The sequence below is a fragment of the Megascapheus bottae genome, chromosome 13, assembly GCF_031878675.1.
Source record: "Megascapheus bottae isolate mThoBot1 chromosome 13, mThoBot2.hap1, whole genome shotgun sequence".
NCBI lineage: Eukaryota > Metazoa > Chordata > Mammalia > Rodentia > Geomyidae > Megascapheus > Megascapheus bottae.
Genome location: NC_143521.1, coordinates 20,075,357 through 20,096,829, shown reverse-complemented (window position 1 = coordinate 20,096,829; position 21,473 = coordinate 20,075,357). Strand labels below are relative to the sequence as shown.

General features: G+C 40.6%; 1 protein-coding gene across 4 annotated transcripts in view; it reads left to right on the top strand.

The window, feature by feature from the left end:
- The window catches only part of Slc4a4 (solute carrier family 4 member 4), a 434,785-nt gene that overhangs the window by 169,592 nt on the left and 243,720 nt on the right, over nucleotides 1–21,473 (top strand). The gene's annotated exons all lie outside the window — the stretch shown is intronic.

The following is a 21,473-nucleotide window of genomic DNA, read 5'->3' as shown; positions in this document are numbered from 1 at the left end:
CCTATGATATTTCGAATTACTTATTTCTATAGAGACATGTCTTAGCGGTCAGATTTATTCTGACATGTGTCAGGTTCACTGATGACATGTGGAGATGGCATTTTTTCTGAAGAACATGATGGTATTTAAAAGAGGCTATGGAAAAGCTTGGTGTAATTTAGAAAAATGAAGAGCAAGACAAGTCTTGAAGTGAAACATTGAGCAGATGTGCATTGTGTGAAAAGTTTCAAGGAACAGAATTTCAGTAGACAAAAAGCACATCTGAACTCAAGTAATACAGTGGGCTGTGTGTTTGGGCACACATTCGTATTGCTCTTCTCTTTTTTAATGTGGAGAGTACTTGGCTGTAGTGGTATCCCTGTGGCTGAAGTGAGAATGATTATGTGCAGTGGAAACACATACCAGTTTTGGAAGATTCCCTCACTGGAATTACCCAGTGACAGCTTCTTATGTTGGCAGAGCTCTATGCATTCTTCATCCCTTTGCCACCATTGCAGAAATACAGACCCTGCAATAAAATATGTTATGGGTGGCAATGATCAAGCTCAGGTTTGGTCATTGAAGGTACTGACAGGCCAAATTAGGATGGACAGCTCAGGGGTGTTGAACAGTGAATTTACAGAGTTAAATGAAAGCTGGTGGGAAGTGTAATGATGTGAACGGTTTAGAGCCTTGCCATTGGGACTAAGCAGGTGACTTAGGAACCCGAGACATTACCATGCTGCAGGAATGGTACAGATAGACCACCAAGTGGTTACAAGGGAATTTGATGATGGACCATTGAACTATAAGGGGGTTGGAATAAATGTGAGACTTAGAAGGGAACAGAAAGCCAGAGACTGAAGTTCTGTACATCTTATTGGAATGTGGAGGGACCTTTATCTCCCTACCCCCAAATTACAGTCTGATTGGAACACAGATCTTGATATGCATTTTTTTCTTTTTTCCTCTTTATGGGTCATGGAGCTTGAACTCAACCTGGGAACTGTCCCTGAGCTCTTTAGCTCAAGGGTACTAGCCTACTCCTGAGCCGAGCCCTACTTCCCATTTTCTAGGGGTTAGGTAGAGATAAAATCTCAGGTCTTTTTGTGCCCGGGCTGGCTTTGAACCTTGATCCTCAGATCTCAGCCTCCTGAGTAGCTAGGATTACAAGTGTGAGCCATCATGCCAGGCTTGATATGCATTTTAAAAAGGTCACAGTTGATAGTTTGGACAAATCAGAGATAGCATCCACATGTAACTTATTTTTTTCATATATTTTTAATTGTAATTAATAGAAGGGTTACATTATATTCACTAGATAGAAGGTGTATTACTTCACATGCATTGATATCCTTTCTCATGTCATGGTCCCCATTTCCCTCCCCCGCACATGTAACTTATTACTGTAGTTTATATCTACTTCCTATGTTTTGGATGAGACCTGAGCCAGTATTCAAGAAGGGCTGGACCCAAGACACACTCTGTCTCTCTTTCTCTTTTACACACACACACACATACACACACACACACACACACACACACACACACACACACACACACACACACCCCTTATCCGTTCTGCAATTTAGGAACAAGAATGCATGATTATCTATATTAAAAACGGAGGGATGCTCAGCTAGACAAATGGCCACAAGATTTTGAGATTATGTACCAGATTCTCAGGAAGATCAGAACTTGCAGAGTGGGTAACACTCAGGTAGGAATGGGTAGTTCAAAAAATACTGAACCTGAAACTGTGTCAATAATAATATCTGTGGCTTTTGGCATTTGACTATCGCATATAATGTAAATATGGCAGTTTAAAACCTCTCACTTTCTTTCCTTCCATTATTGTTTTCCTTCATCTTTTTCTTTTTTAACTAAGATTTGAAAATATGCTCATTAGGTAAGGCATTTTTCCCAGTTGAGTCAGGCCCTAGCTCTTTTTTTTTTTTTTTTGCCAGTCCTGGGCTTGAGCTCAGGGCCTGAGCACTGTCCTTGGACTTTCTCAAAGATAGAGCTCTACCACTTGAGCCTCAGCACCACTTCCGGCTTTTTTCTATATATGTGGTACCGAGGAATCGAACCCGGGTCTTCATGCATGCTAGGCAAGCACTTTAACCACTAGGCCAAACTCCCGGCCCCCCTAGCTCTTTTATTTTTTTTGCCAGTTTTGGGCTTGAGCTCAGGGCCTGAGCACTGTCCTTGGACTTTCTCAAGGCTAGAACTCTACCACTTGAGCCTCAGCACCAGTTCTGTGTATGTGGTACTGAGGAATCAAACCCAGGTCTTCATGCATGCGAGGCAAGCACTCTACCACTAGGCCAAACTCCCAGCCCCAGGCCCTAGCTCTTTTTGCATTTTTTTTATAACCCAGATATTTTCCTTTGGCTGGCCTGGAACCATGATCCTCCTATCCCTACTTCTCTAGTAATTAGGATAATAGATATGTGCCATCACACTGAGTAGAAGTTGATTCTGAAGGTGAATTCTCAGAGATCTCCTCAGAAAACTACTTAATGACATAGGTTTCTGAGGAATTCCTTGGAGAGAGAGTTTTCCAAACTGTTCAATGATAATAGGGATATTACTTCTGCATATGCATGTTATAGTTAGTTTTTCTTCTCTTGCACAATGAATGAAGCTGAACTCTGTCTATGAGATATATCTGGTCTGAGCCTACTAAGTTGACCTGAAGGTCTTTTCCATTTCTCTGCTGTGTATCATGGAGATAAGACGCATTGTTGGTAGTTTTTTTCTGGTGCAGTTCTTAAAATAATTAAAAAACTATCTTTAAGTAGTTGTACAAAGGGGTTGCCATTTAACAGAGCCACTCATGGTGCAGTTCTTAAAATCTGGAATTGTTGCATCCAGATATAGAAAAAGACATTGAGGAAATCATAGGCCTCTGGCACCAATATGACAATAAAATTCTTGCAAAAAACTGACTTTCTATGAAAAACAGTTTGCCTAATTATTGCTTCTCAAGCACAGAGACATGTAGTTTCTATTATTCTTGAATCTAGGATGTTTGTGTTGCCTGTATGTATAGACACATCATGTCCTATGGTTCAGATTCTTTCATATGTTTGCAGTGTATCGTATGGTGATTGCATTTTCTGGAACCACCCCCCCCCCCCGCCCACAAACCCTTACCTAGCAATAAGAACTTGATGGAAATCATCTTTGATTCTTTGCTCTCACACAATATTGCAACCCTTCAATGACTTTCGTTGATTCTGTTTCTAAACTCTGAATCTGTCAACTCATTTCCAGTTTTGCTGCTCCGTTTCGGTTCAAGGAAGCATTGTCCTTTACTTGGAATACTGCAACAGCCGTTGCTTTTGAAGGCCTTCTTCCCATAGACACAACATTGACCCAGATGAAATTGCCAGTCAGGTCATACCATTCCTCTGCTGAATAATTCCTGTCACTCTTAGAATGCAGTCTCAGTTGGACATTTTGGCTCACAAAATCTCTCCAGTCACTTGTTCACTGTGCTACTCTGTCTACTGAAACTCTATTCTAGTCACACAGAATCTTTAGTTCCTTCCTGCAAAAACCTTTTCTAGTTTAGGGCCATTTGCATAGGCAAACTTGGTCTTCCTGGAATGGTTGCTATATTCTTGTGCTATTTCTTTTAGCTTTCAAACTTTCCCTTTTATTGTGGTACTTTTTTTTCTTTTAGTACTAAGGTACTGATAAGCTCAAGGTCTTGAGCTTAGTATGCAGGTTCTAGAACCAATAAAGCTGTGCTTTTATTTTTCCTCTTCAGTAACTCATACACTCATTTACTCATATTAAGCATATTCAGATGCCCAGACATGGTACTAGATAATAGTGAACAAGATAAATGATCTTTACCTTCTTTATTGCAGGTACTCTATCACCTGAATCATACCTATAACCCTATTCTGCTCAGGTTAATTGTCGGATAGAGTCTCACATTTTTGTCTGGATTAGCCTGGACCATATTTTTCCAACCTACATAGATGAGATGAGAGGGAGGTCCCGGTATACCCAGCATGTTGATTGAGACAGGGTGACCTTGAGTGGTGATCCTTCCATTTTCTGCCTGCGGTGTAGCTGTAGCTGGATTTCAGGTATAATTCATCTCACCAGGCTCTGTTCCTACTTTTATCTAAATAGTAAGTTCTCCAGAGTTATTATGTCATATTTATTTTCCATATAGTAATAGATCATATGTTTTCACATATATTTTCCATATTTATTTCCTTTACACTACAAAACTTTTGTCAGTTTAGAGTTTTACCTTGAGCTAATGCTGGATCATCAACTCCACGAGGGTGAAGATTAGGGTTGTCTTGTCCATTGTTACCTGGCACAGTACCCTGCTTATAATATATGCTTAATACATGTTCATGAAAGAATAAACCAGTGACTGAGTTGCTAATGAGAAAAAATAAGAATACTGCTTTAATCAATCTGTTTTCCAATACTAGATAAAGATTTGGTACTTTTTCTTTTTTATGAACCTGGCACACTATTTCTTGCCCTGTCTTTCTCCTTTGCCATGTAAAATTGGGTTCTAACTTTTAATTGTTTCACTTCAGGAAGTGCCTCATTAATTTAGCCGTCGCCAACATGGTGTTTTGGTCTGGGTCACGTGGCTCCCCAGAGTGTGGAGCTGCTTGTTACCCACAGGTGATGGGAGAAATTGATCTACAGGGCACATAGATTCATCACATGCTTAAGAACACTCACTCTTCCACACAGAGTCCAAGAAACCAACTCAGAAATCACATTGAAGAGACAACTGAACAATAAAGAAATGCCCTGTATATATACATATATCTATCTGTCTCTCTGTCTCTCTGTCTCTGTGTCTGTGTCTGTGTCTGTCTCTCTCTCTCTCTCTCTCTCTCTCTCTCTCTCTCTCTCTCTCTATATATATATATATATATATATATGTATGAGGGTTTAGGCACATCAGGAAGATGACGTTGTGGACAGGTTCAATTTTGCTTAGAACAGAGATGGTTTTTCATCCTTCCATCTCTCTGGTGTGAAGACAGAGCTTCTGAAAAGTGGATGATCATTTGATCTGCACACACACACACATACACACACACACATATACACACACTCTTGGAGTTACAGGGAAAAGTCAGCTCGCTTCATGTTCCCCTCTGAGGTTGGCAGCTGCTTCAAGTCCACACCTAGCTGCTATTCCCAGTCAGAACTGTGTCCCAGCTGGGGATACGGAGAAGGAAACATGTGGTATGCTGAGCCATGGGGAGAGAGAGGCTGGGGAAGAAAAGCGAGCTGGAAGAACAGGCAGGAGAGACAAGGGAATGAGGAGGTGGTGTAGAGTGGGTGGTGGAGAGAAAAGTTAGATTGTGCTCTTTCTTAAAAATAATCCTTTTGCCTCCTCCACCATGCACTTTTCCCCCTCCCTGATTTAGCAGCTGCCATCTTCTGAGGGTTGCCCAAAAAGTAGGGAGGGAGAATGTTCTTGGCTGCTGGGATCAGCATCACAGCATGGCTTCTACCCTCAGCCATATCCACCTCTGTCCTTCGCATTTAACAAAGGGCATTATTAGCAATGTCTTAGAATATTTATGGGGGAGCCAGGGGCCACTTTGTGATTGCAGGAACTGCTCTGCAGATGTGCTAAACGTGAGGAGGCCGAGTGACTAACAGTAAGTCCTGTTTAGCATATTGGTGAGCTGTGTGAGGGATATCTGGACAGGCTTGCACAAGCCTTGTGCACATGCATCTTGCCTGTTGCAGCCTCATGGCACAGTGTAGGGTAGGTGTGCCCAGATGCTCACTCCATTTCATGGTTCTTTGAATACCAGAACTGATGGGTTTATGCCACTGGACATTGTTCTGGGAGCCTGGGACAATGGATGCCAGTTGGTGGTCCAGCTATATTCAGGAAACTGAAACAGAGAAACGGGCAACTGCTTTTGTTTGGGGTTTCCGGGTAAATGAACAGTGTAGCTTTTCTTAAGAGCCAAGACTCTGGTGTTTTGTCACTTGACTTCCCCCTTCCCTCCCTGAGGCTGATCTCATTCTTATGGGTACATTTCTACTTTTTTGTTGTTGTTTAAGGCAAGACCCCTGATTTTGGTATCATAAAATTTCATTAATGTTTCTATAGGCCACTGACATGTCTCCCAAATTGACCAGTGTGTAAGAGAAAATATTCATTGGAATGTGTGTGAAATGAAGTAATTCTGACCCAGTCTGGAGAAAAACAGTTTGGGTATTGGTGGCTCACACCTGTAATCTAGGCTACTTAGGCTATGAGCTGGAGGACTGTGGTTTGAAGCCACCTCAGGCAAAAATGTCTGACTCCATCTCCAGGGAGGGAAGAGAGAGAGAGAACAGAGAAGAGAGAGAGAGAGAACAGAGAAGAGAAGAGAGAGAGAGAGAGAGAGAGAGAAAGAGAGAGAGAGAAAGAGAAAGAGAGAGAGAGGTGCTAGATGGTCTCTTTTTAAAAATGTTTATTGTAAAGGTAAGGTACAGAGGAATTACAGTGACATAGATCAGGTTACCCCCTGTCTCCTTTTCTCCCAATGTTTCTCCTCCTGAGCCCCCATGTTAAACTGTCTTTCTTTCTCTTGTCTATCTTTTGCCTTGTGAAAGTAGGCAGAAAGAGCTTCATCTTTATGACTGAGAACATTTTTTATGCTAAAAATTAACTGAAACTACCTTTTCAGAAGGGGCCTTGTGATGGCTGCTACTGGAAAGGCAGCCTATTTAGGGCAGTTAAGACACACAGCCAAGCCCACTGGTGTGTTAGAAACCCACTGCATACCAGCATTGTAACCATGGAAACACACTTGGACCTTTGCACTCCCAGTTCCTCATCTGTAGCCTATGATTGTGCTAGAGTTTTATCCCCGTGTATTATATGTTAGCAGCCATTTTGAGGCATTCTGCTTGCCTTCTTCATCATTACCCTTTCCCATTCAATGTATGCAGTTACTGTCAAGAGAGTCAGTCTAAAACTCTGAAGAAATTACTTCCTTAGAAACAGTAATTATTATTCTTTGAGCTTGCCCATCTTCTTGTAGTAGTAGTGGTAGTATTGGGATTTAACCCAGGGCCTTGTACTTGCTAGGCAAGTGCTGTACTACTTGAGTCATGCCTCCAGCTATTTTGCTTTAGTTTACTTTTCACATAGAGTGGCTTTGGCCTGTGCCAGCACACTAGTGCTTTATCCAGCCCTTTCCGCCACAAGTTCTCAATAGCTAGTCCTTTGCTTTAGCCATTACTTTGGCTCCTGCTTACCAATGGGAGGGGAAAAGGAAGAACCAACCTAAATTCAGTCTTGACTTGCTAGTGTGTATCAATCTCTGTGTTATCTGGCAGCTGTAAGTGCCAAGGAAATATGGTTTCAAGAGGGCAGAGAAGACAACCACTGCACTGCTTTTTTGTGTGGAATACTTCTAGGAGGAAGTGGCTCTGCTTACCTAGGATTTTGTCAGCATTTGGACTGTTTCTCAGCCCTGCAATCAAATGGGTTGCTCTTTGTTTTATGGATGAGGGGGAAAGATATCTTTCTGGCTCTCTGTGTTTCTCATAAAAGTTAAACTGGTTAATAACAAGTTAGGAGTTTGAAGGAAAAATGTATGGCATGTTGTGATTTTTTTTGTATTACTGAATTGGTGCAACAATATTGTGCTTTGTGTAGTACAAATAATTGCTGTTTATTCCTGTGCTAATGAATAAAAGGGCTGTGTTACAGCCCTGTCTTTAATAGCCAGATGACTGTATAACTACAGGGGAGCCTTGCCTTTCTGCAATGCACTTTTCTTGGAATCACCTCAGTGTGCCCTGCAAATGGCTGTTCTCACACGATTTCTTTCCTGTTTGCTCCTGGCTATAATGGTAATAGTTACTCCAGCTGACCATGCCACAAGCGGTTATGAATAGTGTGTTTACATGTGCCATGGGAGAGCTGATGTTGTTGCTATTTATAGTGGTGCAAGTTCAGGAGGCCTCGAGAGTATGCTCCAGGCCTGGGGTACTGGAGGCTAAAAGGAGATTGTAACTTGGAGTGGAAAATGGGGGAAAACCAGAACAGCATGGGGAATCTAAAATGTGAAGTGTTCCTCAGTCAAGTAAGCAGGCTAAAGATAACTATAGGTAGAAGGCAGGATACATTCTGTGATCCTGTGGTTTGGGGTTAAAATTTACAAGGCAGAGGGAGAAGGAGAGAGGGAGGGAGGGAAAGAGAAAGCGAGGAGAGAGTGGTGGGGAGGAGAGAAGAGGTGACAGAAGGAGGATTGGAATGCACTTGAAGACTGACAAACATTGGCAAGGATCTTCTTGGAATGGTATTCTGTTTAGGAAAATTTTCATATAGAAGGAAACAGCTTTTGAAGGACACAAGGATCTTAATACCAGTAAATTCAGGGCTCTATGAGTGTGGCCAGTGGATGCAGAGTAGACTGTGTGGCTAGTCTATAAATAAAATTCTTCAGAATTCTTCTATGACCACAGTTTGGAAGCAGTAATGTTAGGTTCTTTGAATAACTTTCTCTAGATGTGAATCTCAACTTTCCTCTCATTTTTATGGGAGCATTGTATATTTAGACTCCCCAAAGTCCTGGTTGCATCTAGCATTAAGATCTTCATTTTCCTTGCTCTTCTTTCTATAGATAGTCAGATAGTCATACCCCAAGTCCTGTTGGCTTTTTCTCCAGCTTCTCTTATGCTTGCTGCTTCCCAAGACAAGGAATTGTGTCTGCTCAGTCTTCTATGAACTCAGAGGAAGTTAGTTATTTCACACAAGGCTGCCAGAACGTAAAGTATATGTTCCATCTTTCCTTGTTCTAAAGACAAACAAGGAAATATATATAAAAACTTGTATTATCCCCTATTGCATAGCACAGGTCCCTAATTTGGGACCCTAGACATTCAAGATAAAATTGACAGTGGAATGGAGCTTACTGTATTACTTTGAATATTTTAAATAGTTTAATGAAAACTACAGTTTTCCCCATTCTCATCAAGTCTTCTTTACATTTTCTCATATCAACTCAGAATGCCCTTCTTAGAATTTGATAATGCCCTCCTAATTTTCATCAGAAAATACAATAATCTCTGGTTACTTAGACATTGGAATAATTCATTCTACAACTAGGCTCTCAGTGAAGATTCATCCAATATCTACAACACACACTGAAGATCCACTCAATATCTAGAATACATATATGAATCACTAAAAGCCTAAGTCATTTCTTTAACTAACTGTACTTTCTCACTTTTTGCGCAACTCCTGAATGTCATAAACTATTGAAGTAGATCAAAATCTTCAGAAACATTTTGGATCATTTGTGTGTGTGTGTGTATGAGGGGGGATACTTGGCCAAGTTGAACTCAGAGCCCTCGTCTGTACTAAGCAGGTATTCTACCACTCCAGTCATGCCTTTAGTCTTTTGTACTTCAGTTACTTTTCATGTAAGGTCTTGCGTTAATGCCCTGGCCAATTTGAATCATGGTCTTCTTATTTATACTTCCTTGGTAGCTGGGATAACTGGCATGCACCCTCATGTCTGGTTTTTATCACTTAAGGTGAAGTCTCATTAACTTTTTGCCTGAGCTGGCTTTGGACTTTGATCCTCTTGATGTCAGCCTTCTGAGTAGCTGGGAGTATTGGTACCCAACTTGGATCACTTTAAAAAAAATGAACAACCATTCAAGTGCTAGTGATGCATGCCTGTAATCCTAGAAGCTCAAGAGACTGTGAGATCTGAGGGTAACAATTGGAAGCCAGCTCCAGCCAGAAAGTCCATGAGACTCTTATCTTCAATTTAGTACCAAAAAAAAAGAAAAAAAAAAAAAGAAGCCAGAAGTGGAGCCATAGCTCAAGTAACAGAATACTAGCCATGAACAATAAAGCTCAGAGACAGCACCCAGCCTCTGAGTTCACATACAAAAAAAAAAAAACAAATAAAATCAAAATCAAAATCAATACATAGATGTGACTAATATTCTCCGTCACTTTTTCGTTTCCTAAATATGGATTTCGAGCAAAGATTATTGGTTAGGAAGAATTGAATACTAGTAATTTATTCCAGTTGCCACTTCAGAAAAGGCTATCCAAAGTTGTTTTTTTTTTTTTGAAAGGGAGTATGACCCATGAAAACGTCTGAGAGTTATTTGCATGCTCAAACCAGATCTTTAGGGTGTTGTTTCCTCCCCCCACCATCAACTCTTTATTTTCTTTTTTAAAAAAATAGGTTGCAGGGCCGGGAGTTTGGTCTAGTGGTAGAGTGCTTGCCTAGCATGCATGAAGACCCGGGTTCGATTCCTCAGTACCACATACATAGACATAGCTGGAAGTGGTGCTATAGCTCAAGTGGTAGAGTTCTAACCTTGACAAAGCCCAAAGACAGTGCCCAGGCCCTGAATTCAAGGCCAAGGACTGGCAAAAAAAATAGGTTGTAGCTTTTAAAGCACATCAAGAAATAGTGTTCTTTTATGTTTGATTGATATAGTGTTTGTACACTTTTTGAGGTTGTGCTGTAGTGTTTTGATACATGGATAGAATATGTAATGATGAAATAAGTATGATGAGCATTTTCATCATCTTAAACAATAGTTGCATGTGTGTATATACATTGAAAATCCTATTTTTTGGCTATTTTGGAATATGGACTGTGCTGTACAGCTGGGGAAATTATTCCTCCATTTTGGAACCTGTTATCCATCACCCCTCTAAGCCTCCTTCCACCTTCCTTTCCCAGCCTTTGGTGACCCCGGTTTGACACTCTTTCCTTTATCTTAGTAATTTATGACTCTTGCTGACATTCCTAAAATGTCTAACAGATACAACAGGATATGTATCAGGGTCTTCTTTGTGCATTTTTGAGTGGCAGAGTTTTTGTTTTGTTTGGCAGTGGAAGAACATGCTGCCCTTCTTGGAAACCTTTAATGGAATACAAAGTCTCACAAATTTAGAGGAAAAAGAAATCCATCAAGCGCAGTGCATAAGAAGAAAACCAACCTGGAGATTATATTTATTTTTTATTTTGTCCTTTAGTTTGTTTATTGTTATTGTTCTTCCTCTTTTTTAAAAAAATATTGTAAAGGTGAAGTACAGTAGGGCAATGGAACAGTATCATCCCCTCCCTTGTTTTCTATCCTCTTCCCACCCCCTTCCTGGAAGATGTAAGGTTCATTTCCAATATTGTATCTTGTGAGTATTGCTGTTACATTGGTTTACCCTTTGTCCCATCATTCCTGTGAGTCCTTGTCCCTTTCCCAAATCAGATGTATTTATTTACAAAAGGGAATGAATTTAAAACATGTTGCTGAGTTATGGATTGTGGCTAATCATGGAGAATAAAAGAAATACAGGGCCTATAGTGGAACAGTAGAAAGGCAAGGAAGAAAGAAGAAGATAAGAGAGGGTGTGAGGGAAGAAGTGAGAGGTTGAGTATGGTGCCTCATATTGCTTATACTTGTGATCCCAGTTATTTGAGAAGCAGAGGTAGGAGGATCTCAAGTTCAAAGTCAACCCAGGAAAAGTTAGTGACATGCTATCATTAAAACAAAATAAAACCAAAAGGGGTTGTAGCTCTTCAAACCAATTTCAACTGCCCTTATCTGTAGTTTTATGCAGTTTGTTTTTAACATGATGATTTAATGATTATATAACTAGCTTTCCTTCCTTCTTATGCTCATATTACCTCTTAGTGGATTTAGAGTAATCTTTAAGTTCTTTCTCCTATAAAGAACGAGGCTTTTCTTTCTTTCTTTTTTCTTTTTTTTGTTGGCTGTGGGACTTGAACTCTGGGCCTGGGCGCTGTCCTTGAGCTCTTCAGCTCAAGGCTACCTCCCTACTCTTTGAGCCACAGCACCACTTCTGGTTTTCTGGTGATTAATTTGGGGTAAGAGTCTTAAGACATTTTAGTGCCTGGGCTGGCTTTGAACTTTGATCCTCAGATCTCAGCCTCCTGATTAAGAACTAGTTTTTTTTTTTAAATTGTCCATTGTAGTGCTTGAACTCAGGGCCTGGGTGCTAACCCTGAGCCTCTTTGTACTCAAGGCTAGTGCTCTACTACTTGAGCCACAGTGCTATGTCTGAGTTTTGAGTGGTTAAATGGAGATGAGAGCCTCAGGGGGACTTTTCTATCTGGGTTGGCTTCAAACCACAGTCCTCAAATCTCAGCCTTTAGAGGAGTACCTAGGATTATAGGTGTGAGCTACCAGCAGCAGCTATTACCATATAAATAAATAACCTCAGCTTTCTGAAAACCTTTTAAAATATTCTCTAGTTTTCAGACTGGGTTGTAGCTAGGTTGGTAGAGCAAGCACTTGCCTTAGCATGTATGAAGCCCCAGGGGTTTGATACTCCGCAGTGAAAAAAGATCTCTAGTCTTTTAATGGGTTATTTTTTTTTCCAGTCCTGGCGCTTGAACTCAGAACCTGGGCCCTGTCCCTGAGCTTCTTTTTCCCCAAAGCTAATACTCTACCAATTGAGCCACAATAAGACTTCCAGCCTTTTTTGGTTATGTGGTACTGAGAAATCAAACCCAAGGCCTCATACATGTTAGGCAAGCCACTCTACCACTTAGCCACATCCCCAGCCTTAGCAGGACATTTAATATTACTCTGTAGTTCAATTTATATTGTTTATTGGAGAGCACTTCCAGGTGGTGTCCAGCCACAAGACGGAGCTATGTAAGATGTTTACATTTTACCATGCTTACAGAGATCTCAACCTGAGTGGCCACATGAGTCCAAGGCTGGCTCCTTACAATGTCTGATGACAGTGAAACCCCAGAGTGAGGCAATGGGACTTTTTTGGAAGACAGCTGGGTCTAGAGGAATTTTTGTAAGCAATGAACCATTCTTTAATTGAAACCACTGGATGTGGTTAGTAGTTTATTTTAAAAATGCCATATGTTCGTTCATTCCTATAGACTGTGACAATCATGGTTTAATCAAAAGCTGCTTGTGACATTTCTATTTAGTGTTCATAAAAAAGTGGCTTGCTTCCTTGAAATCCTGAACTCTGTGCCAAATACCAACACACTTGCAATTAAAGTTTTCCTTTCGGGCAATTGTACAGATCTTTGAATATGTGGTAGGTTTTTCTTTATTTTTGTCACTTTCACTAATTTGTCATCTTCTTCAATGGAAAAAATATTTTTCAGCATTTCATTTGGTAAATAAAACTTGTATGCCCTTTTCTGTGGTTCCCCTGAGAGAAAGTAAGCCAATGTAACTGTTTTTTTTTTTAACTTTCCTTTTTGGCCAGAAAGCCACATGAATGCATGATCTCATTGAGACATGATCTACTTGTATGACTGTAAGCTTATAAGCTTGTCATCATCTGTTATGGGACGGGGAAGGCACCCTGTTAGCCACTAGAATGGGAAGGAGAGAGACACAGCCAGATCTCTGAGCCCTCAGCTGTGGAGTGCAAGCCCATTCAATTCAGTTTATTTCCATCCATTGTGATCTATAGTTATCCAAAACAACTTCTTTCCAGGCATCATCCTAGATACTGAGGCTACAGAGGTGGAAACATCATACCTGACCATTTTGTATGCAAAATGACAGAATTAGCTATAAGTAAAAGAATGCTGTAATTGCCATAGTGCTGTTATGAGGGTATACAGAAAGTCCCTAAACTGGTTTGGGGTTGAGTTCAGAATTCTCAGTGGAAAGAGCTCTTGAATCGGGCTTTGGAGAAGCAGAACTGTATCTAGGAGTTGTGGTAGGAAGGGTGAGGAGCTGGTGATTTCTCACTGCTCCCTCACCTAGAAGTGGGCTTAGCCATTATAGTTGAGCCATAGTAAACAAGCCAATATGCTTCTGCCCAAATCTCCCTCTCCTTTGTGGAAGAAATAATGTGGCGGTTTCTTTCTGTAACTAAATTCATGATGAAAGCCCATTTTGGGAGGCTGTCCTTAGTAATCAGTTCAAAACTCTAAGTTTGTTCAAAACAGAAATGCATTCAGTAAAAGCCTTGATTTCTCTGCCTCCATTGTGGTTTAGATAGGCTCAGTGAGATGTAAGCCAAAATGCATTGTGTCAAGTTTGGGAGACAAGTATTGGTTACTGAAAAAAGTAATAAGCAGTATTCACACATTTTTCTAATGGTTATTGTGAATGAATACTTTCATTTTGTGTACTGAAACCACCAAGCTGCAGAGACATGTGGGCAGTTAGAAGATGGAGTTGAAGCAGTATAGGCTGTTATAACCCTCCACAGTTTAATTTTTCCAAGTCCTAATGCTAGACATGAGGGATGGGGGAAGCCTGTGAAACAACTTCTGCCATCTTTCCCACCCCCCCTTTCCTCACATCTGAGTAAGGTTCTCAGTGAAGTCCACTTAGCTGAGCCTGATACTTGATAATCAAATAAAGATATAGATAGATGTGAAGTTACACCCATGATAAGTGCTATGCTGGATTGGACTTCAGTGCTATAAAATTTGGAAATTGATTGGGATATGACTAATTTTAGAACACTGTAGGTTAAATCACTGGAAAGATGGTATCTTTTAGCAGAGTCACCTAAGACACCAAGGACAGGCAAGCTTTACTGAGGAGAATTGGATCAAGAAAAGAATTCTATTATCTTTGACTAATATTTGAGAAAGTAAAAGGTACCACCTTCAGGTGGATAATTAGCATATAAATGTCCCAATGTATGATTGAAGCACCTGTTTTTAAGACTCACGGTACATTGAAGCAACGGATTCTAGCCTAAACAGAAATGGAACTTTTATGTTTACTGATTTCAGTAGCTTTCATCTGTGGAACTACCCACCCCAATTTCTGTTTCATCTGTAACATTTCCCCCAACACAAATATTGATCGCTATAATCATACTCACATGGTTAAATAAAGCAATTTGTTTCTAAACTAGTATTGAATCCCAACAACAGCTTTTGACATCGCCATGATAGGTGCATATTATTGACTTGTCTAGTGGTGCCATTATTTTTGTTGTTGTTGTTTATTTATTTTGATGGAATACTCAACAATCAAGAAAGACCTGTAAGGATATTAGTTCCACAATTTAAAGGATAGAAGGATGAGGAGGCAAAGCAATCCAAATGTCTGTTCCAATAGCACTGACTCTGAAGTATATACAGTCCTTTTGCTTTTATTGGTTTTTATTGAATAATCATTAAATAGTTGTTTAAAGGAGTTGACATGATATGTCAATTTATAAGAGTTATTTTTTTTTCACTCGAGGTCTTGTTCTTCAGGCTAGATTTGCCTTGCATTCACCATGTCCCTGTATCAGCCTCTGAAATTCTGGGATTACAGGTGTGTCCTACCGTGCCAGGCTCACGCTGGGTTTTTCTAGCAGGCATTGCTAAGATGTATGGAAAAGAAGGATTTAGTGACAGGGTCAGAGGACATAGAGCCTCAGCTTTGCTTCTGCTTACACAGTGACCTCCTCCCCGATGACCACACATCTCACCAGCACACAGATGGTTTTCTATCACGACCATGTTGATGGTAGTTTTGGTTTGTGAGTTTATGATGTAACTAGGGCAAGAAAAGAAATCTCTGATGTCAAGGGAGATTTTATTTAGCCAGAGGTACTCTGAAGCCTTGGTGAACTTAAGTGCTCAAGTGTATTTTTGTGCACTGTACTTGGACGTCTGTGACCAAGAAGATGTGTTTTCCTTAGAAAGAAATTGGGAATAGTCCCCTGATGGCCTCATGGACCATAACCAATATATTTTCTGCGGAGAACATTTCATGTTTTTATACCCCTTTGCATCCCTTCGCTCCAAGCTGCGTTTTCCCATCAGTTATTTTGGATGAGATTGAAAGTTTTCTTGAGAGACTCTTGTTCAGTGTTTGAAGGACTCTTTGGAGCTGACCAGGCTCAAACAGAACATTTCATTTTTCTGCAGTGCTAATGCTGTAGAGAGGATTTCATACAAAGAACCCAGATTGTTGCATCACCCTTGGTAGAGGGGGAGTAAATGCCCTTCTGGTTTTAGGAACAGAAATCAGAGGTTCTACTGCTGATCTCTCAGGATTAGCACAAGGTCCTTGCACTTCTGCTCTGACTCTTTATATCATATCATGAAGCTGAAATACTCAAGTGATTGGGCTAAAAATGAGGAGCCTTTGATAGGGTATAATCAACTCCCGGAGGATTCCATTATACATCTCTCCAAAGCTTGGTGTGTTCAAAATTAGAAAATTAACAGCTATGAATAGTTGTTTTCCACTTGATTGGTCTGAAGTCAACTGAATCCTCGAGAAGACTCCTTTGAAAGTATGTTGCCTTGGAAATGGATGGGCCTAGCCATGTGATAGCTCTCAGTGTTGTTGAAATCCCAGCAGTTTATGCGACAGTTGTGGCTTTCTGTGGGGTGTGGGCAGATTCTGAGCAGGCTTTTCCCATTGTTCACCAACTTGGCAGAGACCACTCTTCTGATAGTAGCTTCTCGTATTCAGAGCTGTCTTTCAGAGGTCTTTGTTAGTGGTGGTTTCTTTTCTGTGTTCAGATGTGAAGAAGGAATTTCTTTTTGGGCACTTCAGACTTGTGTAAGTGGTCTGCAGTGGGAAATGCACACAGCGTTGTGGAGGAATCTGTGCTGTGCATTGTGCTTTAGGGTTAATACATACCGTCACCTTTGTGACTGCGTTTGATCTCCTGAACAACCTAGTGACAAATCAAAACTGCTATTTTGAGTCCAGTATTCTTGTTATATTTTGGTGGTACTGATGTTTGAACTCAGTGTCTTGCACTTTTTAGTGCTCTATTTTTTTTTTTTTTTGCCAGTCCTGGGGCTTGATATCAGAGCCTGTCCCTGAGCCTCTCTGTGCTCAAGGCTAGCTCTCTGCCACTAGAGCCACAGTGCCACTTCTAGCTTTTTCTGTTTATGTGGTACTGAGGAATCAAACGCAGGGCTTCTTGCATGCTAGGCAAGTACTTTACCCCTAAGCCACATTCTCAGCCAGGTTCCCTAATTCTTGAGACATGCCCCCAACTTTCTTTGCTCTTGTTATTTTTGTGATAAGGTCTTGCTTTTTTTTAGGGGGGTGGTCATGGGGCTTGAACTCTGGGCCAGGGTGCTGTCCCTGAACTCTTCAGCTCAAGGCTACCACTCTACCCTTGAGTCATAGCCCCACTTCCCATTTTCTAGTGATTAATTAGAGAAAAGAAGCTCTTGGCTTTTGTATTACCTAGGCTGGCTTTGAACCGTGATCCTCGGGTCTCATCCTCCTAAGTAGCTAAGATTACAGGCGTGAGCCACTGCACCCTGCAGGTCTTACTTTTATCTAAGTTAGCCTCTTTTTCCCCTTTGCATTGTAGCTGGGATGACAGATGCATGCCACCATACCCAGTTATTGATAGAAACAGGTTTCTTGAACTTTTTGCCTGGTTTTGATTGGTTTTACCAATCTCAACCTCCTAAGTAGCTAAGGTTACAGGCATGAGCCGTCATTAATTAATTAATTAATTAAATTCATCCATCCATCTGTCCACCCATCCATTCATTCTTTTATTGATTTGTTCATTTTTCTGGCCCCAGGGTTTGAGTTAAGGGGCCTTTGGTGTGCTTGGCTGGCATTCTTACTCTACCACTTGAGTCACACCTCCAGTTTGGCTTTTTACTGGTTGATTTGGAGTTGGGAGTCTTAAACTTTCACTATCTAAGCTAGTTTTGAAATAAGATCTCCTGAGTATCTACAATGACAATCATAAGCCATTGGTATCTGGACTTTGTTTCCCTTATTTTACAAATGAAGTGAGTAGGATGTAAGGAAGCAATATTTTACAATGGGCTTGGGATCATAGGTTGTATTCAGATCTGTCAGCATGCCTCATTTAGTAGCTTTTCAATGCTGTGTAAATCACTTGACTGTTCTTAGTTCTTATCATCTAAAGAACTAAGATTAAAAAAGATCAAGGTCATCTGGGTGCTGTGGGGTTTCTATGGGTAGGACTGCCTTTGAAGGACATTAGCAAAGAAAGAACAAGGCTCAGTGTAAACTAGATGTCATCCCCTGAGTTATCTGTCACAGTCACACTTCCCAATGAACAGACCTGGGATTTGAACTCTAGACCCTACCTCTTCATCATCTCAGATAACAGCAATTCCCTTCCCTTCCTCCACAGGCAGGCAGCTGCCTTACTCAGACACTTGTGAGGGCAGTGAGGTTTAGAAATAAAAGACTCAGAGATTCTAGAAGAACATTTCAATTCCTAGGATAAGTCAGCAAATTATTCTAAAAATGGAATCACACCTACTGGTGTCTATTATTAAGTGCTGCTTGCTTTTACCCCAAGTTTAAATAATAAAAAAACATCACCAACCCTTCTCAGATCACACTGATAGTGTATGAGTTCTTTGGGACATAGCAGTTGCTGTGATATATGTACTGTCATTGGTGGGGATGGTGAAGTGTTGGATTCCCATGCTGCGCATGTGCTCCTAGGGTGAGCTGGGGAGGGGAAGGAGTGAGGCCCACTGGACGATGGTCTTACCTATAATATCTTCTAAGCAACCAGTTTAGGTTAAGGGTCAAGTAACATCTTAGTTTGAGATATTTAGTTGGTTGGTATTGTCCCTTAAAATGTTTTGCATTCAGTTCTGCCACGCCTCTTCTCTTCTGGAGAATCTTCCAGAGAGCCTGACCTGAGTTGCTTCCACTCCCTAGGCACATGTCTTCCTGCAGGGGTCCTCGGTGTTGCATGGGCTATGTCTGAACATTCCTTTTCTCTGATCGTAAAAATAATAGTGCTGGTTTTTATACAGAACTTGAGAGACTGCAGAGCAAGCTTGTATATGTGAATTATTTTGAGAGGCCTTTAGTGGTTATTGTGTTTACTTTATATGACAAAATACAGAATAGGAAAGGTGGAATGAATTATGTAACGAGAGGGACAAGTGTGAGAAAATAGGGCTTGAACATCCCAACTCTGGTGTTTTTTTTTTTCATAATACTTAAATTGTGCCCTTTCCTGAAGCTGTTAACTAGTTGGCTAGTTAAGGCCTTTTCATATTCTACAAAACATTTTAGGTATCTTGTAATAATAAAGTAGGTGAAACAGAAATAAAGTCAGAGAACATAAAATATACTGAACCACTAGCACCAATATGGTTCCTGGAGTTGACTTTGTGTCTGGGCTTCCTTGTAACCAAGATGAAAGAGATACAATCAGTTATATAATTCTTATCAGAGAAGGAAAAGCATACTAAGGAGAAATAAAGATTTTTTACTAGGATTGTATTCCAAAAGGATTGTTTCACTGGAGATTTTAGATAAGGGGTAATAAGAATAATTGAAGATAATGCTCTCAACAACATTTTATAGCAATGTAATGACATCAGAATGCAGTGTAAAGTGCTAACATTTGTTGGGTGACTATTTCATGTTTGGCACTCTTACTAGAGACTCTGCAAGCGTCATTTAACCCTCATAAACATTTAATGATTATACCTGTCTTTTGAAGGCATCATTTTATATACATTTGATGATAAGGAAACTTGATACCAATGTATTTATTTTCTGTCCTCAAGGTCACAAAGTAAGGAGTCATTTGACTACTGAAACCTAGAACTTATGTGGTTCGACAGTCCATATCCCTTCCCCCCCACCCCTGCATTGTGCTGCATATAAAGCCATAGGGAGATGAAGGTCATCAAATGCCCAGTGAAGTTGGCTCTCCACATCTGTTGGATTCTACAGCTGTAGGTTCAACCAGAATGAGCCAAAGATATTCAGAAGAGAACCTGTCTGTCCTGAACATGTATATGTTTTTTTTCTTTTCAGTATTATCCTCTAAACAGTATAGGTTAACAATTACTATATAGTGTCTTTGAGATAGTGGAAAGAATAGGAGCTATGCATAGGTTATGTGTAAATGTGATGTCATCATATATGAGCCCTGAACATCTGTAAATTTGGGTATTCAAGAAGGGCCATCATATATTATCTTCTGGTGGTCTTTCTTTATTCAGGAATGTCTTTTAGAAGCTAGTCACCTGCAAATGGCATTCTCACCTTCTGGCTTTGGTAAGAGTGAGTAATAGAAAAGCTTATGTTCTGTGGTTGCTTAAGCAAAGGGTTCCTAGGACTAGAGATGGGTTGTGGCCATGGTTGAAGAGCTGTGTGATTGATTAAGTTGTCTTCATTAGTCATCCTCATGACCAGTGAGGAGGTACCCTTATCATTCTGTTCTGCAGATAAAGAAGGTTCAGAGACTCACAGTGTCACAGATCCTCAGGGCTAGGATGCAAAATCACAGCTCCTTAGCTGCATGGAGCATTTGTGCTGCTAGTCACTAGGGTCCTTCTTGCTAAATAAGCAAACAGTAAAGTTGGTAATGTCTAGCAAGCAAAACAAAACTGAGGTCCTGAGCTGGGCTGCCATCTGTCTGGAAGAGGAAGATCATCTTCAGCTTTGAGAGAGACTTCAGGGTGGCCTACAGCACCCTGTTGTAGACCTGGTGGGCTTTTTTTGAGTCCATGCCCAAACTTGGTGTGAGCAGTTCTCATAGTAAAGCACATGTGACAGGACCTTACTATGCAAAGTTTAAAGTAAGGCAGGTTAGTGATTTCACATAACCCCATAACCTGAGAAATGTTTTCCTGTGTTTCTTTATCAGAGTCTCTGAGGAAATTCTCAGAGTAAATTACTAGATATTGGGATATCAAAAATTGATGGGAACAAGTTTAATTTTGGAGAATGTAGCAAAAGTAATAATTTTAGAGTTGTTAATTCAGAAGTGCTCTTTTTGACATCTCTTAAATACCATGATCAATTATGTGAGATTGTGTCACTCCCATTTGGTGATTACTTCAATAAAGTGAACCACTAGGTAGCATGCACTGCAGATTTTTCTGAAGGCTTCATAAGAAAAGGCTTATTATAGCTGATCATGTAAGCCCAACTAGTTTAGAACAAAGCAGTGAGACCATACCTCAATCAATAAATTTGGCACAGTGAAGCATATCTGTCATTCCAGCTTTGCAGGAAACATAGGAGAAACAATGGCCCCTGGAAACAACATGACATCCTACCTGAAGAATAACTAAAGCAAATAAAGACTGGTTGTGTGAGTCCAGTGGTAGAGAGCCTGTCCAGGAAGCATAGGCCCTGAATTTGTACCCAGTACCACCAAAGGAGAGGAAAATAAATAAAAGCTCATTCAGTTCTCACAACAACCTTGTGAGACAGGTATGACTGTTACTCTATAGGGGAAGATATACATGTACTCAGGTAAGTTCCTCACCTGAGGCACATAGCTGGGGTGAATTGCTGGCTCATTGCATGCTCTCCCTGCCACATGGGGTGAGTCAGGTAAAGAAAACTGGTGTTCCTTTTCTCTGTTGTAGGGGTCAGTGCAGCTATGTCATATGCAAGTACTTCAGAATTATTAGGTAGAAATAAATAATTGGGATGGGGCAGAGAAAAAAAAAGCATAAAATTGCTGGCTTACTTGCGCAGAAACTGTGACTCTCCCTAGAGCTTTCACTGGGACAAGTCTCAAAAGGTGGTGTCTCTATTGA